Genomic DNA, 13,596 nt, shown 5'->3' with positions numbered 1-13,596 from the left:
TGAGTTTACAAAGAGTACCTGGTGAATTGTGGCTAGTCCAAAGAGATACTGAGGGCTTCTCACAAAAGTGCACATTAATTATATGCTTAGCATCTGGTACATTCTCTAGCAGTGGTTCTTAAACTTTGGGAATTATAGCCCTTTTTGAAAAGCAAATGAAATTTAAGAAATTTCATTTAAAAAATGCAGAACATTTCACATTCACTTTCAGGAGCTACATTGAAGCTCCTGGTCTTCAGGTTCTGTTCCTGGGGGATATTAAGGGTCGGTGAGACTGCCCACAAGAACCTTGCCAGCTCATGTGCTTTTCAAAGCGTTATTCCCTTATCACTAAGGCCTTTAAGGTGAGTGGAACGTCTGTTCAGTTGTCCTGAGCTATGGCCAACACATAGTTGCAGATGGGTGTGCACTGTACAACTTTGGGAGGTACCCGTCTTAGGTGCCTTAGGAATGTTAAAACCTAAGGCTTCTTTCTGGTGCTGCTTGTATTGGCATTTAGTGTGTGCTGGGTACCACACTTTACTCTTGTAAAGCCACAGCTTGAGGAGACTCTGGTACCTACCATGGCAGAAACGCCTAGGAAAGGAGTCCCTACGAAACGGATCATTCTGATTTGAAGGTGTTGGGGCAGGCTGGTTCTGTGGTGAAGTGTGAGATTAAGAGGCGTATACCACATAGTAGTAAACTAATGAAAGTCTGTTGTGAAGGACAGGGTTTGTCAATGAGGCAGATCAGATCTCTATTTGAAGGACAGCCAATCAGTGAAACACAGCCGCACAGCTGGAAGTGGAGGATGAAGATACAATTGATGTGTTCCAGCGGCCGGCGGGAGGTGTCTGCTGAAGAGGGAAGCTGCTTCGGAACTCTTCCTGCAGACCAAGAAGACCTTTTCACTTGGAAAACTGCAGCTGAGCTCCTCCACACCCTGACTACGGCTTCTTTCACTCTCCCCTTCTCCATTTCTTTATTGTATGTAAAGTGACTTATGTAGGTGCACAAATGTTTGTGTTTTTTGTTTGTTTTTTTAAAATTGTATTTTTATTTTTCAGTAGATTTTATTATAGTTGTCCCATTTCCCCCCCTTCACTCCTGTCTGCCCTGCACATCCCTTCCCACCTATGTTCCCCCCCTTTAGTTCGTGTTCATGTGTCATACAAGTTCTTGGCTTCTCCATTCCTATACTATTCTTTCTGTCCCCCAGTCTATTTTCTACCTACCATCTATGCTACTTATTCTATGTACCTTCCCCCCTCTCCCCCTCCCACTCCCCTGTTGCTAAGCTTCCATGTGATCTCCATTTCTGTTTCTGTTCCTGTTCTAGTTGTTTGCTTAGTTTGCTTTTGTTTTTATTTTAGGTGTGGTTAATGATTGTGAGTTTGTTGTCATTTTACTGTTCATAATTTCTTTTTTTAAAAAAGATTTTATTTATTTATCTATAGAGGGGAAGGGAAGGAGAGAAGGAGAGAAACATCAATGTATGGTTGCCTCTCGTGAGTCTCCTGCTGGGAACTGGCCTGCAACCCAGGCATGTGCCCTGACTGGGAAAGCGTCTCCTCATTTTTATGAATTCTTGTTTCTTCATTCTTTTCTGGTTGGATGTTTTTTTTCCTTCTCGTCCACACCATTGATTTGCATCCCAGTTTCCTTTCCATCACTGTTGATTCCCTGTACATTTTCCTTTATTTCACTTAGCATAGCCTTCATTGTTTTCATCTAATTTGTTACCAAATTCAAGCAATTCTGTGAGCATCCTGATCACTAGTGCTTTGAACTGTGCATCTGATACTTTGGCTATATCACTTAGTTGTATTATTTCTGGAGCTTTGATCTGTTCTTTCATTTGGGCAATTTTTTTAAATCTTGACACTCCTGTTATATAGTGGGGGCGAAGCCTTAGGTGTTCACCAGGGCAGGGTGACCCATGCCGCTGTGTTGCGATGCTGTTTGAGGGGGGAGGGGTCTGAGAGAGAACAATGGTGCTTGCTCGACTCTGCTGGTTTTCACTCACTTCCCCCGCTTCCTACCAGGGTCCTCTCTGCCCAGCTGCCCCTCCCCTCCTACTGGTCTGGATGAATGTGTCTAACTCCTTGGTTGTCAGACCTCCATACAGTTCGATTTTCTGTCAGTTCTGGTTGGTTTTTTTTGTTTGTTTTTAAATTGTTGTCCTTCCTTTGGTTATGCAAGGAGGCACAGTGTGTCTGCCTATGCCTCCATCTTGGCCAGCAATCTGCATTTTTTAAACTAATTGGCTGCTCTGGTAGGTGTGGCTCAGTGGGGTGGGTGTTGTGCCACAAAGCAGAAAGTTGCTGGTTCAATTCCTGGTCAGGGTGTGTGTAAGAGGCAACCAATTGATGTTTGTCTCGTACATCGATGTTTCTCTTCCTCTCTCCTTCCCTCCCCCTCTCTCTAAAAATAAGTAAAATCTAAAAAATAAAATAAACAAATTGGCCAATAGCATGTTTTGATCTACATCAAATAGAGATGGAATGGGGGACAATACTGGTTCTGTGAATGTACCCCCTTTCTCCATGAATGGAATGCTCATTCAGCTCTTATATTCCAGTGAGTTATTTTGCTCAAAAGAACAACATAAAAAGCCTTGCATACCTTGTTCAGTTGGAGAATTTTAATTTTTTCCCTTCACTTGAACCCTTGAGAATTACAGAATATACAATACTTAACATGTCTAGAGTGGTTTAAGACAAGCCCTGTCCAGGTGCAGGTGTTTATGTAATTTACCACTGTAACCAAAGACAATTTCGTAACTGTATGAAGCTGCTATATGTAGGGCAACCTGTAAGTAGAGATAAAAAGAAATGAATCCTAGATAGTTTTCCCTTCAAGTCAAGTGTCTTGATGGTTAGATAATTTTTTTGTTTGAAATGAAATAATCAAAAGAAATGATACGCCCTAGAGATGGGTTGCCTATCCCTGAATGAGGAGGCCCTGGGGGTGTGGTGGTGGATGTGATACTGAAAATGCCAAGGGTAACATTTCAAAAATAGAAAATGAGGAGCACTAGAGACTAGAATGAGACCAGCTTTTTGTTACATGACACTTTCCATGCCTGTAACCTCTTAAAGTAAGGTACTTAGTGATTCCAACTGCATAGACTGTTTCCTGGGGTTTTGCATTCTGTTGTGGTCTAGCATGGAGTTAGGGGCAAAAGACCTTCCACGTGGGCTGAGGAAGCAGCAAATGAAAGAACTGCAGGAGAGAGTGGCCTGTTTGGAGGAGAAGTTCCCTGTAATGAGTTAAGGATGTGATTGGAGAAGTAATGAGAAGATGGGGTTGGGGTGTTGAAGGGGCTGGTGATGAAGGTGTGATATGCCAAGCTAATTAATTTGAACCTTATCTTGAAGGCAGTGGAGAGCCATTAAAGGGTTTTAACCAGGGGTGTGATATGACCTCATTTGCATTTTTGAAAGATCATTCTGGGTGCACTGTTAAGGACAGACTGGAGTGCTGGCTGGAACGATTAGGCTGTGGCAGCAATCTGAGCTATAAAGGATAGTACGCCTATGCAGTGTCAGTGGGCCTGGAAACAGCAATAGTAGATAACATTTACTGAGCACTTAGTAGATGCTGACTTGTCATTTCTTATCCCCTGAGGTATTTAAGACTTAGAGAAATTAACAACCTGTCCAAGGCAATTAAGAATCTCAGAGTCAGTCAGTGGTTAAAACCGTTGTGTCTGAGTCAAAAGCCCAAAAGAGGTACGTGGATTTGAGAGTAATTGAGGTGGAAGTGACAGACTTCATGAATGTGGGAGTGAGGAAAAGGGAGGAGTCAGGGATGGGCTTGGGCAGGTGGTGGATGGCAGTGCCTTTCATTGTGGTAAAGAATATAGGTAAAAGAATAGGTGTTTGGATGGTGGTGGTGATGTAGGAAAAAACGATTTTAATTGTGGATGCGTGGACTTTGTGCATACGGGAAGGTCCAAATGGAAATGGAGCTCAGGAAAGATGTGGGCTGTAAATACTAAGTACCTCTTACATATGTTGTGCGTTTCTAGGTACTGGGGACACCATTGGGAAGGTGATGAATGTGGCCTCCATGCTCAGGGCTTAGGAAACCTAGTTAACACCTACTGTCAGTGTGGCGAGTGTTGTGTTGGGGGAACTCTTGCTGCTATGATGAACAGAGGAGGGACCTCATTTAGTCGGGGGCCTAGGAGCAAATGAGAAGCCTCTTTGAACAAATGAGAAGCAGAGATTTGAAGGAGGGATAGGAGCTAATGAGGAGGGAAAGAGTGCCGTAGATAAGCAGGGATATACAAAGGCCTCAGGGTGAGGAAACAGTGATGTCTGTGTAGACTGAAGTTCAGATGAGGAGTTCCGGCCAAGATGGAGGCCGGAAACTCCTTCGTTTCCTTGCACACACAACCAACAGGAGGATAACAAACAATCTAAAACCAATAAACAACCAAAAGCGCCAGAAAATCAAACTTCATGGAACTCCAACAAACAAGGAATTAAAGAGAAAATCAACCAGAAGAACCAGATCGGGAAGGTGGTGGACCATGCTGGCTGACTCAGAAAAACTGTGCTGACTTGGCAGACCCAGCAGGGGGCCTGGCTGAACGGGGAAACTGAGACTCAGAGCTGACTGTTGGCTACAGCTGGGGCTGCTGCGGTGGGAAAAACTCCCAGTCTCACACGAGAGTTCTTTGGAAAGTGCTCTAGAATCAAGCAGGCAAGCTGCGCTCTTCTCTCTGATCCCCTTCCCACAGGCAGCACTGAAGCAGAGCAAGGATGGTTGCTTTACCTGGGTGAATACCTAAGGCCCCGCCCCTTACAACCTATCTGCTGCTCAGAGACAAAGAAATACAGCCCAAATGAAAGAACAGAGCAAAACCTCAGAAAGAGAGCTAAGCAACACGGAGACAGTCAACCTATCTGTTGGAGAATTTAAAGCCCTGGTAGTCAAAATGCTCACAGAACTGATTGAGCTTGGTCAAAAAATGAAAAAACAAATGAAGGATACCCAAAGTGAAATAAAACAAAATACTCAGGGGAACAATAGTGACAGGAAGGAAACCAAGAGTCAAGGCAACAGTTTGGAACAAAAGGAAGAAATACCCAACCAGAACAAAATGAGGAAACAAGCATCCAAAAATGTAAAGAGAATCTTACCAACCTCTGGGACAGCCTGTAGTGTTTCAGTATCCGAATTACAGGGGTGCCATTATGCAAATTACAGGAGAATAACAATAGCAAGAAATTGAAAACTTATTTGAACAAATAATGAAGGAAAACTTCCCCAGTCTGGTGAAGGAAATAGACTTCTAGAAAGTCCAGGAAGCCCAGAGATCCTAAAGAAGTTGGACCCAAAGAGAAACACACCAAGGCACATCATCTTTAAGTTACCCAAGATTAAATATAAAGAGAATCCTAAAAGCAGCAAGGGGAAAGGAGAGTTACCTGCAAGATAGCCAGTTTCTCAAAACTTGCAGGCAAGAAGGGGCTGGAAAGAAGTGTTCCAAGTCATGAAAGGCAAGCACCTACATCCAAGATTAGTCTATCCAGCAAAGCTTTCATTTAGAATGGAAAGGCAGATAAAGTGCTTCCCAGATAAGGCCAAGTTAAAGGAGTTCATCATCACCAAGCCCTTATTATATGAAATGTTAAAGGGACTTATCTAAGAAAAGGAAGATCAAACATATGAACAGTAAAATGACAACAAACTCAAAACTGTCAACAAATGAACCGAAAAGAAAAACAATGAAAACAAAAACTAAGCAAACAGGAACAGAATCAGAGAAATGGACATCACGCAGAAGGAGTTCAGTGGAGAGAGAGAAGGGAGGAATAGGGGGGAAAGGTACCTGGAAAAAGAAGCATAATTAGTAGTCATAAAATAGATGGGGAGAGATAAAAATGGTATAGGAAACAGGACACAACCCATGGACATGAACTAAGGTGGGGGGATGGATGCTGGAAGGTTGGAGAGGCAAGGCAGGGAGGGGGTAGGTAAAGGGGGAAAACTTGGGAGGACGATAATAGCATAATCAATAAAAATACTTTTTAAAAAAGACTGAAGTTTAGTGTGGTTGAAAGTATAGAAGGAGAGAGGCAGGAGCTGAGTTAAGAATTTGGAAAGAATGGAAGTCTGAAAGGTATTCTGGAGAATAGGGGAGAGAACAGACTAGGAAAATTGTGCAAGATGAATGCCTGAGACTATCCTATCTTTAGACTAAGGCTTCACAACCTCGCCACCATTGACACCCCAGGTTGGAAACTTCTTTGTTGTGGGAGGGTAGCCTGTGCCTTGTAGGATGTTCAACAGCCTTGGTGGGCTCTGTCCACTAATGAGGAGCAGCTTTGGCAAATATCGCATGAGAAAATCAGCCCTGGTTGTAGGCCCAGCTGCTGAGTGCTTCAGGAGACAAGTCACACAGTTTGCAGATCCAGGTCTGTGTTCCGGTCTCTCAGTTCCACCCGGTTCTTCTCTTTGCCTTGCCAGCCTGGAGAGGGTTGTGCTTCCCGCCCTACTGGCAGCAGGTTGTCGATGAGCAGTGAGTGGAAATGAGGTGTGCGACTTCTGAGCAGAGGTGCAGGGACTGTTGCCAGGGTCAGTCAATGCTCTTTTCCCTCCGCATAAGGCTAATGCACCCCAGGATGGGGCTGCTCTTCACCTTGGCCCCAGGGCTGACGAGGTCGAGGAGCAGAGCAGCGGCTGTCCCGAAGAGGGCAGAGAAACAAACATTTTATTGGAAGTCACTGCAATTTTGGGATTTGTTACCACACTGTAACTTAGGCTAAGCTGACAGGTACAGAGAGGGAGGGACCCCAGGTGAGGGCAAGAATCAGGCATGGCATCAAGCGAGTAGTGGCTGAAGCCAAGGAAGTGAAATTCCTTGTGGAGGCTGTCAATGGCGGTCCTGTGAGGCTAGGGTTGGATGAGTCCTTCATGTGATGTGACATCACCAGGGTGGCAGGGCTGTAGGGACCCAGAGTCTAGAATGAATTAGGGAAAGTAGCTGGAAGGGATGACATGGTGAAGGAGGAGTAGGGAGAAGCCTCGGTCTTGGTGTCACAAACTCAGATTTATGTGCAGAGGGATGGTGTGTGGGCGCAGCACCGGGGCCCATCGCCTATGCTGAGGGTCCAGGAGGTGTGGGAAATGACGGCCAAGATTCTCGGGGGAAAGCCAGGCATCCTTTCAGGCAGAGAAGTGGAGGAAAGAGGGTTGTGGATGCAGGCGAGGGACATTGACCCTGAAGCAGACCAAAAGGAGTACTTCCTAACTTGCGTGGGTCAGGGGTGGCTGCCGTGATCCTCTCTCCACAGAAAGAGTATATAGAGCACACACACATGTAAGTTTTATATCCAAACCCAGAAAAGTTGTACACCCACGGAGACCCTCCGCGAACCCTAGTTAAGGCCCCTGTTGCTGGTGGAACCTTGGCAAGTCAAGCATCAGGATCGCCTGGAGAGCTCTGCCCGCGTATCGGATCGCTAGGCCCCGTTTCCACAGGCTACTCTCAGCAGGCGTGCGTTTCTGTCGGGGTCCCAGGTGACACTCAGGGTTGCCGGCTGTGGAGCCACACTCAGAGCCACTCTGCAGCGAAAGTATGAGCGAGTTTTGGGAGGGAGAGGAACAGTAGGAAATTAGGTCATTGCTGGGGATAAGGATGGATTTTTCTGTTCTGCTGGACTCCAAGCAATGTTTTTACTTCAGCGAGGCAAAAATTTCTGACTTCAGCTAAGCTTCAAATATTCCAGTGTTTGTGCCACACGCACAGAAAAGCTTTCAATGTGGAGAAAAGGGAGAGGAGTGAACACTCGTTTCAGGTTTAGGGCAAGGCGTACGGAACAAAATCTGTGCCTTCCATGTCCTTACAGATTGTTCTCCTTGGCACTCTCACTTTGCGAGGGGGGGAAGTGATACTCACTGCTTGACTGATGAGCTATCTTGCCTATTCTCACTCTGGGGCTCTTCCCTCTTCATCAGTAACCCTTTAGAAAAGATCACTAGTGGGAAATAAGCCTGCATTTGAATGTAGTTAAAGATATGCGACACTTCCAGTGCACTGAATTGGGAAATCTTAACTCAAACTCCAGCAAGGTGCACTGGGTAAAACTGAGTGAAGCCGCCACCTAAACATGGGACACGCTTTGGGGGTGATTGCATCTGCTTTCTCCTCCTCTTCCTCCCCCCTTCCTCTAACGCTCATAATCAGGGTTTCTGGTATCCTCAGCACTGACTTAGAATTGCCTATTAGCTCTTGATGGGTGACCATGATGTTGCTTAGTATCTCTAAGCCTCAGCTCCCCCATCCGGAAAATGAAGGGTGAAGGACAAACGAGGTAACGCATGTGAGGTGCCTAGCCCCTGACCTCTTTCCTCTTGCTTCCCTCAGAGCCGGGGGTTGCAGCTTCCTCGAACGTGAATGACCAAATTTCTGGCATCTAAACAGCAGGTTAACCTTTACTTCCACCAGAGGGCACCAGTAACCTATGCAATAGCAGAAGGTCCCTTTGCCCGGACAACAGCGTGGTTGAATCTGCCCTAGGATAACCCCCCAGGTCCGCGATTTTCAACTTGTTTCATCTCGTGGCACACATAAACTAATTACTAATATTCTGTGGCACACAAAAAATATGTTATTTTAAAAATATTTTTTGCCAATCTGACAAAAAAGGTATGATTTTGATTCACTCATACCAGACGGCTATTGCTGTGTTGGCAGTTGTCTTTCTTTGGTTTGACAGTCTAAGGGGAGAGTGGTCAGTGTTCCTGACTAAATAGGAAGGTATTGCATGTTTTAAAAATTCTTGTGGAAAAAAAACTCTTGTGGCACTCCAGTTGAAAATCTCTGCCCTAGGTTCAAGTCTTTATGTGAATATTCTTACCTGCTGGAGCTTGGAGGGATCATGTGTGAGACTGCTCGCAAGTCCAGGAGGGGAATCTGAGGTGAGAAGGTTGGTGTAAATGGTACTGTAACTCCAAGGCAGCCACCAAGAGAATCACATTTCCATTTTTGATTCTATCTATTTTTACCGTCCATTCTCAGTCTCCTCCGACTGTCTGTAACCTACTTACAAATTATTCTCTAATAAGCCATGGCAGTTCCTTTCTACCCGGTTTATTCAAATGAACTGGATCGCGGGTTTGTCCCTTGATGCACAGCCTCCCCTTCGTGCCCCAATCACGGCCAGCCTTCCTCCCCAAGGGGTGGGTGCAGGAGGGTCTATTTCTGAGCTCCTGCCTCTGCTGAGCCTCAGAAGCTGTTTCCCTGAATCCCATTGTGGTGGTGAGTCTACTCATTGATGGGTGCCTATCGCTAGAGGCTGTGTCTTGGGAGAAAGCTCTTTCTGCATCTGAGGAACAGGGACAACTAGGAAGAGCGTAGGCCACCAGGCACTGCAGCCTCCCTCAAAACATCACAGGCTTGCCCTGGCCAGGTAGCTCAGTTGGTTAGTGTCATCCCAATACACCAAGGTCGTGAGTTCGATCCTCGGTCAGAGCACATATAAGAATCAAGGAGTGAATGCATAAAAAAAGTAGAACAACCAATCAGTGTTTCTCTCTTTCTCTCTCCCTCTCTCTTTCTAAACTCAGTAGTAAAAAATACCCCCAAGAAACTTTAGGGGAGCAATGATATTAGTGTCTATCTCTTATACACACTTTATTCTTTACCTGTCTTCTTTGTTTTTAATCTAATGGGGGAAGAAATACAGCCTCAGGTCAGCTTTCAGCACTGTTCCTGGGAGTGCTGGCCCAGACAAGAAAGGCCTGGACGAAAACCCAAAGGGTATGTTGTGTACCCTATTAAGGCCACAGAGCCATAGAATACTTGGGATGGACTGAACTCTGGAAATGTAGAACCACCCTCCTTGTTCAGGGAGGAGAAACGCCATGGTCAGGGTTACACGGCTGGTTGACGGCACGCTAGCTCTTCCAGCAGAACTAGAGTCCAGTTCTGTGGGTAGGCGCACTCACTCTTGTCTCGCTGTTTTATAATCGGTCATCATCACTTACATTCACTGTGTGCTTAGTATGTATCAAGTACCTGTTTTATTTTATGTCGTGTACTCGTCACAGCACCCGTACGAGAGAAACATAGTGTTATATGAGTGAGACGTGTTATCCCTGTTTTACAGACGTGTGGAAGAGTTAGGTTAAAATCGTAGGAAAAAATCAGCCAGTATTCCGTTTCAGCGTTTCTCCATGAGGTTTTTTTTTTCGTTTGTTTTTCTGGCTATCCCTTGCACAGCAGGCTATTTAGCATCTCTGGCTCTAAGCATGAATGGGCCCAGCCAGTCATTGTAACATCAAAAATGCCCAACTCCCCCCTCCCTCCTGAAGTAGACTAGAGGTGGTCCTCTTGTTCAGGACTGCTGACTTAAATGCACAAGCACAGGAAAAGAAGTATTAAACAAAACCGCTTCACTGGCTTGGTTATTTTTATATTAATGAAGGTCATAAGGTAGAGATAGGAGCAGGACAAGAGAAAGGAGATCCCAGGAGGAGGGCACAGTTCAGGAAGGCAGGAGGAGGCCAAAGTATAAAGGAAGGAAGTGAACCCTAGACAGAGGAGCTTTGTATGTGGTTCTGCTAGACCCTGGAGTGTGGGCAAGGTCTTGCCTCACAAATCATACCTCTAGAGACCAGCTGGGTCAGGGGACAATAGGGAGGATGGGGCTGGAGAGCCGCACCCACATCTGGGGGGAGGGGGGACTGCCAGTTCCCAAGTCCAGCCTGGCGTTTTCAGGTGGTAATGTGGGGTCATGGCTGCCAGCTTTTAAAAATATTTCAATAAAAATCCGCCGGGCCAGATTTTTATAGGAAATCTTTACTGTGAATACAGGGTTAAAAAACCAGTTTGAAACGTTAGGCAGGCTGAGGAAAAAAGCCTATAGGTGAATGTGGGTAGTCTGTGACCTGCGGGCCAGCTCCTCTGTGAGGGCCATTCTCATCTAAGGTGCCACAAGATAATGCCCACCACGCCGGGGGACAGACGGGGTGCCAGTTCCGGCACACACAGACATTTACCACCTGTCTGAGCTGGCAAGTGGTGCGGCAGGCTGGCAGCGGCCTCTGGAGCCTCCCCTGGGGCGCTGGGCTGCGAGGGCCCGTGGACCCTGTCGGGGGAACTCCGGTCCCTTCTGGATCAGAGATTCTGGAATTCTGGGGCCGTCCTTCCCTGAAAGCAGGGCTGGGGACATGAAAACTCTGGAGCCCATGGACTACTCCCAGCTCAGGCCCCTGGCAGTGGCTTTGTCACTTGTCCCTGTCCTGTCCCCTGACGTGTAGGAGTCAGGGAAAGAACTTGCAGAGCCCCCGCTCCCTAGAGGCCCCGCTCCCTAGAGGCCCCCGCTGTTTACAACCCAAGCTGCTTTTGTTTTCTCTCAGCTAGTGGGTCCCCGATACCCGCTGCAGAACTAAACGACCAATTTTCCAACCCAGCTGTTCAGCTCCTCTGTGAGTTAGGTTTAAATTCACTTTTCTTTAAAACCGGTTGGGAACTATCTCCTTCTCCCATGCTCTTTCTCTCCCACTAATGGGGGGCGTACGGTGGCGGGAGGGCCGGTTCTCAGGAAAGCGGTTCTAAGCATGTGGAACACTGAAGATCCTCTACGGGGCTCCAGCCACCGTCTGCCCTGGGGCCCTGGTGAGATGGATGTTCAACTTATTTAGAGTGGAACCCAAACCCCAGGGCACTTGCTCTCCTGTGGCTGGGGAGGGGCCTGCCAGGGCCTCTTGCTCTCTGGGAGGGTAGCAGCACTTTCCAAGCAGCGCCTTCGTTGTTTTCTGACTCCTGGCAGTGGGAGAGTTCAGATGGAGGGTAGCAGGGTTTCTCCACCCCAACTCTTGACGTGGAGGAGTTGAAAAACCAGGCCACCAAGTTAAAATCGACATCTCTGTTGATCATCTCTGTTGATTGACATCTCTGCTAGGAAATCTCTGTTCAGTTCTCCAGATTGAGCTGAAGTCAGTATCTTCTAATATCTGCTCTCTTTCCTGGCTTTGCCTACGCCCCCAGGCCTGGGCACGGGGGCAGCTTGCAGGACGGGGGAGGTCCCAACCCGCTGCGCGTCCTTCCTGACCCATGTGCCCACACGTGGGGAGGGTGATGCAGGTAAAGGCTGCTGACCAGCGGGCAGCCTGATGCACAGAGTGGAGCCTGAGGCCAGCACCAGGAAAGCGATGAAAAATCTGCCTCCATCTCACCTCCGACTTCTCCCAGTGTCCTCGGGAGTCAGTCCAAAGTCATCGTTTTCTTCTTCCTTCTCTGTTCAGCCTTGTACCTGGGCACCCTCCCTGTCCAAGTCAGCTTCCCCTCCTCCACTAGGGCAGGAGGACCCCGATGGGCTGGGGGACCTAGGCAGTATTGCTGAGGAAGCGGCCTTTAACCAGCTTACCTATAACACAGATTTCCAGAGTTGTGAACAGGGGCAGTGTTTCCAGACTTGGCTATCACACATGAATAAAAATAATGAAACAAAACAACAGTGAAGACCATATATGTGTGTGCACGTGTGTGTATATGTGTGTGTGAGGATATATATTTTTAAGATGAGGACTTTCATAGGGTTGCCAGCTTTTATTTCATCAAACAAGCACATCATAAAGACAGCAACGACTGTACCACATCTCGCCACATCCTTTCCTAAAGGAAGAACATATGATGCCGCAAATGTATGAAGGACGTGATGTCTAATAAACAAAAGTCCTCCGAATCATAAAGCTCTGTGGAGAAACTTGCCTCATTCTTATGTTCCTTGTCTCATCCCAGATGTAACATCTGAACCATGAACCTCACAGCCCTCAGGAGGATCGACCAGTGCCCAGGGCCCCTGGACTGAGTGGCTTCCCTCCGCTCCGCGCCCTTCCCGGTCTTTTCTGCTTGGGACCTGCCCATGGAAGGTGCATGATTGCGCATGAGGAGAGTTGTGAGAGACTTGGAAATGGGCGAAAAAAGATTACTGGGTGTCCTGTCTAGTTTCTGCTTGAATTATCTTTGCTTTTCATTTGTTGTCTTTGGCCTGTTTTACAAATCTGTACATTGTAGAAAGCTGAGAATAATGCAAACAAGTTAGCCCTTGGAAATGTGAATTGTTCCCAGTAGAGATTCAGTTGATCACTGCAGCGTGGATAGTGACCAGCCCTTAGCGAGGTACGTGCTGCATTCCTGACGGCTTCTATGTGTGTCTGCCCTTGGACTACGTTTTGAGCAATTGTGACACCTTACTGGTTCCCCCCGTATCAGATATGTTCAATTAAGTCATTAGCATGTGTTAGTTTTATATTTGTACAAGGGTCTTGATTTTGCCTTTCAAAAACATCCTTTCACGAGCGCTGTGGTGAGGATGGAACGAGGTCATAGGAAGGCCGAGTGCCTGGCGCAGGGCCTGGCGACAACATGCCTTTCATAGCTGGACAGTCCTTGCTTTTCCCTGGCTTCTGAGCACCAGGGGACTCTGTATGTTCACGAACAAGCAAACAAAAATGTTTAAATTTATTTTTTTATTTGAGAGGGAGAAACATTAATTTGTTGTTCCATTTATTTATGCATTCATCGGTTGCTTCTGGTCTGTGGGAATCCAACCCACAGCCTTGACGTTTCAGGACAATGCTCTTAGCCAA

The 13,596-nt window shown here is 46.7% G+C and overlaps 1 pseudogene; it reads left to right on the top strand.

Annotated features, from left to right (window-relative positions):
* The first annotated feature begins 444 nt into the window (after positions 1-444).
* Positions 445-843, top strand: LOC119001678 (small ubiquitin-related modifier 3-like; annotated as a pseudogene).
* Positions 844-13,596: the final 12,753 nt, after the last annotated feature.

This window comes from Sturnira hondurensis, unplaced genomic scaffold (assembly GCF_014824575.4).
Source record: "Sturnira hondurensis isolate 20B ecotype Veracruz unplaced genomic scaffold, ASM1482457v3 Scaffold0017082, whole genome shotgun sequence".
Classification (NCBI taxonomy): Eukaryota; Metazoa; Chordata; class Mammalia; order Chiroptera; family Phyllostomidae; genus Sturnira; species Sturnira hondurensis.
This window is presented reverse-complemented; position numbering and strand designations above follow the sequence as displayed.